The sequence below is a fragment of the Cynara cardunculus genome (genome assembly GCF_001531365.2).
Source record: "Cynara cardunculus var. scolymus isolate 2C chromosome LG 5, CcrdV1, whole genome shotgun sequence".
Taxonomy (NCBI): Eukaryota; Viridiplantae; Streptophyta; class Magnoliopsida; order Asterales; family Asteraceae; genus Cynara; species Cynara cardunculus.
This window is the reverse complement of record NC_037532.1, coordinates 29,364,193-29,371,974: the sequence shown is the minus strand read 5'-3', so window position 1 is coordinate 29,371,974 and position 7,782 is coordinate 29,364,193. Positions and strand designations below refer to the sequence as shown.

The window sequence follows — 7,782 nt, the reverse complement described above, 5'->3', positions numbered from 1 at the left end:
CTCCAATGTTCAACCTATGTCTCATAATGAAAGTGATATATATATATATATATAGTTGAGTTTTGGTGAAAATAAAAGTTATTTTGAGAATGGTGAGAGTAGTTCTAAACTGTTGGATGAGTTGTTCTTTTGATCTGACAATTAAAAAATCGTAGTAGACCTTTAATTGATTTCCGGCCAAAAAATGGACCTTCAACTACCTTCCATTAACCTTAATATTCACTTTCACTCACCTTGACAAACTTTTATATATTTTTAATCATAGTCACATGTTTGAATTTGTTAAAGTTTCAGTCATGGTGATAAAAATAATTTAATAAGATAGATGAAGGTAGTTCAATTAATTTTTTGGCAACATTTATTCTCACGTGATACCAAGTTTATACATACATTTGGGATCATGAAAGACCGGTTAGTTTTTATGAGATCAATGAGACCACCTTGGATCCCTTGGATGAGTTGATCTCGACTAACTTTCACATCATTGGATTAACCTTCATGTGAAAGAAAAAATCCCAACATCCACATGAAAAACACAGTAAACCATTATAAGAAAAACACACAAAACATGAACAAGAAGCACACACCAAACCTTCACAGTGGTCTTGTGGGTCTAATGAAATGTGGTTCTTCTCATGTAACAACTTGTGTGTATACATATACAAGGAAAGGTTCAAAAGAGAACATTTTCATTTTAGAAAATACGAGAACAACTTTTACCATAGTCAATCACATGTGATAATGTAGTCCATCACATATGATACACATGTGATACTAAATCAGAGACGCATACGACCTTTGATACGACCATGATGATGGGCCAAGTCATTTGCACACCACCAGCTCCTCGCACGTGTATTGTTACATGTGATACGGGTGTCCTTATGCTTTCATAAAATGGAGGTGTTCAAGTTTGAACTTTCACTAAATCAAACAAGAATTGTGAGAAGTGATCTAATCCATAAATTAATTTAAATGAATGGTCATATATATATATATATATATATATATGTTTTAGTAATTGAAATTTCAACATGTCCTTTTATGTCATTTCACATCGACATTTTATATCTTGTTTATCAGCTAGTTTTTACCAAACATGACTAGTTTATCAATTTACAACTATTGTATCAGCCAACAACTAATAAAACAGCTAATTTGCCAAAATAGCCTAAGGGTATTTACGTTAAAGGCCCTAAACTAATATTATTTTACAGTAATGGAACAAAACTTGTGTAAACTTTAACGTGGTTCATGACGAGTCTTTTTATCCAAGAGTCGCCGTGATTCATTGCTCATAATAACCTTTAGATCTCCGTCTTTAACTAATGGTCTTTTCTATACTTCCACTAACATTGTGCATACCTTTTCTTGTTTATAAGGTGGTTGCCCCGTTATTAAGGGGAACAAATGGTCCTCTACGAAATGGATTCACGTCGATGAGTATAAGGTTTAGATTTTCTTCAAAAGGTATTCACGTAAAGCTTTATGACATCCTATTGATATTATACAAGTTAAATTAAAAACATACGATATGAGAAACATATTACACTTGTTCTGCATGATTTTTCATCTTGATGCGATTACTTTTTTAAGGGGTCCTAAACACAATATAATTCATATTGCTTTTTGAAAATAACAATTAATGGGTCATATACATTCACCCCGGGTTCATGAGAGAACACTAATAAAAAAGAAAAGGAAACTATTAAGGTATTCTAATCCAACTACTGTGAATAATAAAGATGGTTACATTTGCCAAAACTAAATCCATTATTACAGGGACAGTTACATTTAAATCTGAGCCATCTATTTTTTTAGATCTTACAGTTGATAGAGGTTCCCTTGGCCTCTTTTCTGGGGTTCATATGAACCTCCTTCATCATATAAAAACATAATGACTATATCTTGAAACTGCGGTGTCATCAAAAATCGCAGAACTACTATATTTGACAAACGAGTCATGTTTTCTTTTTCCCGGTCTGAAATCTTGGTCTAATTCTCTCCATCTCCCCTATCTCTTACCTATAATCGTGAATTTGTCTCGTTATTCAATGTTTTTAACTCATTTGGTTACTTTTGACACAATGTATTTTTACAGGTTCAAATGTGTTATCATTTAGTTATAACAGTTAATGTTCGAGCATGACACGAGACCGTTTGGTGGATCATATTCTCATCCTTCACAATACTATAATATTTTATGTAATTTCTTTCGTATCAAATCCTTTCATCATTTTTTATTTTCGAGCTACAATTTGTATTTTGATAATATGACAAAACGTAAGTATATAGCAACCATGATACATATCACTAAACATAGATTCCTAACACCAACATCATGAACGAAAGTCAAAATTATTGTACTTGTCGAGATGCACAACACACACATACACATATGTCCAGATGAATGGTTATTGGGGTTGTTTCTCAATTTTTCATTTTTGAGGAGTTTGCCTCTGAACCCCTCTCTCTCTCTCTATATATATATATATATTATATGTATATATATATATANACAATGAGATGTTTTGTAACCGCCCATTAATAACAATGAGATGTTTTGTAACTGCCCATTAATAACAATGAGATGTTTTGTAACCGCCCATTAATGACAATGAGATGTTTCGTCATCGAATCAAAACCAACAGCAAGATTCCCGACACCAGATTATTTGCTTAGTAAACCTTAGAGGTCCTTTGCCTCTCTTCATCAACCTCCTCTCGTCGTCGGCTCACTGTCATCCCACAAACATAAGTGGAAATAAATCATTTATTACCATTATTGATGACCATTCACGCTATATGTACTTGTACCTAATTAAAGAGAAATCTGAAGCACTTGAAATGTTTAAAACATTTAAGGCCGAAGTTGAGAATCAACTTGACCGCAAAATTAAGGTAGTAAGATCGGATAGAGGGGGTGAGTTTTATGGTAGACATACAGATATGGGTCAAGTTCCAGGGTCTTTCTTTGGCTTTTGTAAAGATCACGGGATAGTGAACCAATATACCATGCCAGGCACACCTCAGCAAAACGGAGTGGCTGAGAGGAGAAATAGAACAGTTATAGACATGGTACGAAGTATGTTGGCAAACACTAACCTACCTCAATTTTTATGGACTGAGGCATTAAAAACGGCGGTTCACATCCTAAATAGAGTTCCTTCTAAAGTTGTTCCTAAAACTCCTTTTGAAATATGGGCAGGGAGGAAACCAAGCTTAAGGTATCTAAGGGTGTGGTGTTGTCCGACAGAAGCTAAAGTGTACAATCCTATATTAAGAAAACTTGATATGAAGACCATAAGTTGCTTCTTCATTGGTTATCCCAAACGATCAAAGGGATACAGATTCTATTGTCCTTCACATACTACTCGGATAGTAGAAACACGACATGCCATATTTCTTGAGAATTGTGAAAATGATGATAACATTGAAAATTGTGGTATAGATCTTCAAGAGGTTTGTGAAGAAACACATGTGCCTGTTTCGATAAATACACCACTTGAAGACTCCAATGTTCAACCTATGTCTCATAATGAAAGTGAAACAAACTTAGAGACAAATGTTGAAATTCCACACATTGAGAATACTCAAGAAATTAATATTGAGCCTCAAGAAACTCACCAGCCTTTAAGGAGATCACAAAGAACTAGGCGACCCCACCGGTTGACGATTATGTTACCTACTTAAATGAGGTCGATCTTGACTTAGGAAAATGTAACGATCTTGTATCCTATAATGACGCAAATAGCAAACAATCTTCTCATTGGAGTGAAGCTATGATTGATGAACTTGATTCTATGAGTAAGAACGATGTATGGGAACTTGCTGAATTACCAAAGGGTGCGAAACCCGTAGGATGCAAGTGGGTCTTCAAAACTAAACTTGACCCAAAAGGAAACATCAAATGTTATAAAGCCCGGTTGGTTGCTAAAGAAATATACTCAAAAGGAAGGTATAGATTATCAGGAAACATTTTCTCCTGTTTCAAGAAAAGATTCCTTACGGATCGTGATGGCCCTCGTAGCTCATTTTGACTAAAAGTTACATCAAATGGACGTTAATACCGCTTTTCTTAATGGAGATTTACATGAAGATGTTTATATGGCCCAACCTGAAGGGTTTAAGATTAAGGGTTTGTAAACTGAAAAAGTCAATTTATGGGCTTAAACAGGCATCCCGTCAATGGTACTTAAAGTTTGATGAAGTCATGAAGAAAAATGGTTTCATTAACAATCAAGTAGATCAATGTATATACCTCAAGATGAGTGGGAGGAACTTTGATATACTTGTCCTTTATGTCGATGATATTCTATTGGCAAGTAATAATATTGATTTGTTGCATGAATCAAAACGTTTTCTTTCACGTGTTTGACATGAAAGATCTCGGAGAAGCCTCTTATGTCATAGGAATAGAGATCCCCCGAGACCGTACCATGGAGACATTGGGATTGTCCCAAAAGGGGTACATTGAGCGTGTACTTGATCGATACAATATGCAACATTGCTCTCCCTCAGTTGCTCCTATAGTTAAGGGAGATGTTTTCAGCTCTTTTTTCATGTCCAAAAACAGACGTAGAAAAGGAACAAATGAGGTTAATACCTTATGCTTCTGTAGTCGGAAGCTTGATGTATGCTCAAGTTTGTAGACGTCCCGACATCGCTTTTATAGTTGGTATGCTAGGCAGGTATCAATCTAATCCAGGTCTAGATCATTGGAAAGCCGCTAAGAAGGTGTTGCGATATCTTCAAGGGACTAAAGATTACAAACTAACTTTTAAAAGAACGAATGATCTAGAAGTCGTTGGATTTTCCAATTCTGACTTTGCAAAATGCAAAGATGATAAAAAGTCGACTTCGGGATATATTTTCATGCTGTCAGGTGGGCCTATTTCGTGGAGGAGTCACAAGCAGCAATTGACGACAACTTCAACTATGATGGCAGAGTATGTTGTTGTTTATAATGCGACATGCCATGTAATGTTATTAAGAAACCTTATAGGGGGACTCAAAATTGTAAACTCCATATCGAGGCCATTGAAGATATATTGTGACAATTCTTCAGCCGTAAACTTTTCGAATAGTAATAGTTCAAGTGGGGCTGGATTATATCTCGATACAAAGTACTTATTTGTACGAGAACGAGTAGAGGAAAACAACCTTTGTATCGAATATATAAGCACTCATGACATGCTAGCGGATCCGATGACGAAAGGTCTTCCACCCAAAGTATTTCAAGAACATGTCTTCAAAATGAGTTTAGGACGAGATCTTATATGAATTTATTTCTAGCATATTGCTTTAGTAAGTTTTATGTAAATAAGACAAGTACTTGATTATAATTTCCTCATATATTATTGAAGTTTGTCTATAATTATGAATTGTGCGCATTTAGGTTAATTCATAGACAACTATGTTATTTACCACATTATGTCTTTGTGATTTTGACTTGATATATTCTTGATGCTCTGTATATATGTCTTAGTATGATTGATGGGGTTCTCATATCGATGTTGACATGTATGAATGTATCTTTCTGCTATGGTATAAGTACAAAGTATCATGAGTATTGATTCAACCAAACTTATGATGAATCTAATCATAAATGATCACTAGTCCAAGTGGGAGAATGTTAGAATATTTCTTATTTTATGTGGCTTTAGGACCATTTATGTTATAAATTGTGGGAAATAAAATATTTATGATTTATACCCTTAATTATACCATCATGACATAATTAGTTATTTGATGGAAGTAACTCTCATATAAATAAGATGGTCAAAATTTGTTTCTCTTTAATGCTTTCATACGTGCAAGGGACATTCAAGGAGAGATCCAAAAATTCTCTCTCCCCAAAACACCATAATCTTGTCCTCTTAATCTATCCATCAAGAAGAAAGCATAATAACGAGAACAAGAATTCGAAGTCGTATCGCAACAATGATTTCTTCTTCGTCATTGAACAATCCTATCAAGATTGACTTTCCAAGTAAGTTTTAAGTTTTACGTTTTCAATTGAGATCATGCGATTAAATCCTGTTATGCGTTTAATTTGATTAACAGTTTCGTCATCGAATCAAAACCAACATCAAGATTCCCGACACCAGATTCTTTGCTTAGTAAACCTTAGAGGCCCCTTGCCTCTCTTCATCAACCTCCTCTCGTCGTCGGCTCACCGTCATCTCTCATCTCATGATCGTTCTTGCCGGTGGTGGCAATGCTTACAACATCATCAAGGTAACAACAACCATAACTGAACTGAATAAAAATTTGTTATACCAAAATTTCTTGTTCCCTCTCTGTCTAACAATTACATGATTACAAATTAGATTTTATTTAATTATAATTATAATTTTATTTAATTTATGTTTGGATTTTCTTCATACAAGAATGTGACAAGTCAAAATGGTTGAATCACCTATTCCTTCAAACAATTTTTATCAAACACCATCTATTTCTATTTCTATTTCTCTTCCTATTTTTATTATTTATAAATTTTTATGATCTAATAATTATTTATTCAATTTTCCTATATTAAAGAGGTACTAAAATGATGAGCATAATAACTATAAATGGCAATATCTGCTCTCCAACTTCAATTATTTTTTGCCTTGCAAGTGTTGTATTGGTTGGTCCCATCCCTACCATACTACTAAAATATCTTTCTATTTTATAAATTATATATTTTTATTAATATATTACTAACCGACAAATAAAAATGTTTGAAATATATTTAGAGAGCGATCGAAAATAAAAATTCAGCGTACTTTTTTTTATTTTATCTGCTCGTAATCACCAAAATGACGAAATTGCCCTTTATGATAAGGAAGAACAATTGGACTGAGGAGAGGCTGAGTCTCTAAGTATGGTTGTTGCATATCATATTACAGTTGCAAGCTAAACTAACTCATTCAAGTTGAAGAGGTTAAAAGTAAGGAAAGATTCAAGAACAACTGAAATTATTTCAACGTTACTGAAGTTACAAGTTAATAAATCACGACTGAAAGAGTAATTACAAAAGAACCAAACAAGGCCATTAAAATTAAACGAAAAAACGATAGTTAACTAACACCATTCCTTGATACCAAGATACAGGCTCAATTGGGTAATGACGCTTATCTTTCGAGATGTTGTCCATTGCCAGATACTAAGGACTCCTGCTGGCATTGCTTCAATAAGAAACCTTGCCTTGGATAGGGTGAAGGGCTAGCCAAGTATGAGAAAAGGAAGGTTAGTACTAGCAACATTGTTGATATAGAGGTTAGATCCTGGAATAGAATGGTTGATGGTGTTAGCTAGATATAAGCATACAGAAAATCCAGCCTTGAAGCTTGTTCATTCCCGACCCAGATAAGCCTAGGCCCCAAGCCCTGGGCCAAACCCGACCTTAAAGCCCAATTAGGCCAACTTTTTTTCTCAAGGCTCGGTTAAAAGCCTGTCTATAAAAAGTCGAAATTCCTGGTTAAGCCCCGGAAAACCTAACCTAAAAAAGCTTGATCGGGCCCTCTTTCTACCTCAAAACCTAGGCTTGAAAATGCTTAAGATTTTCTTGCTTATTATAACACGAGCTTGGAAGGACTAGACCCACGCCCAAAATAGCACAAGACTTGTGCATCTCTAGTCCTACTCTGCAATATGAATTATCAACCTTACTTTGTTTGTTACATATAGAGGTGTGCATCATGCGGGACAGGCGGGTTCGGGTGGGCAAAGCAAAAACCCGATCGTATTTCGGATATTGAAATCAATCCCCGATTTTTGGTTTCGGATTTTGGATTGC

General features: G+C 34.8%; 1 long non-coding RNA gene across 1 annotated transcript; it reads left to right on the top strand.

Annotated features, from left to right (window-relative positions):
- Positions 1–1,379: 1,379 nt before the first annotated feature.
- LOC112513797 lies at positions 1,380–2,347 on the top strand. The gene is made up of 2 exons (XR_003069305.1): positions 1,380–1,470; positions 2,102–2,347. It is a non-coding gene; the product is annotated as an uncharacterized LOC112513797 (long non-coding RNA).
- The last annotated feature ends 5,435 nt before the right edge of the window (positions 2,348–7,782 follow it).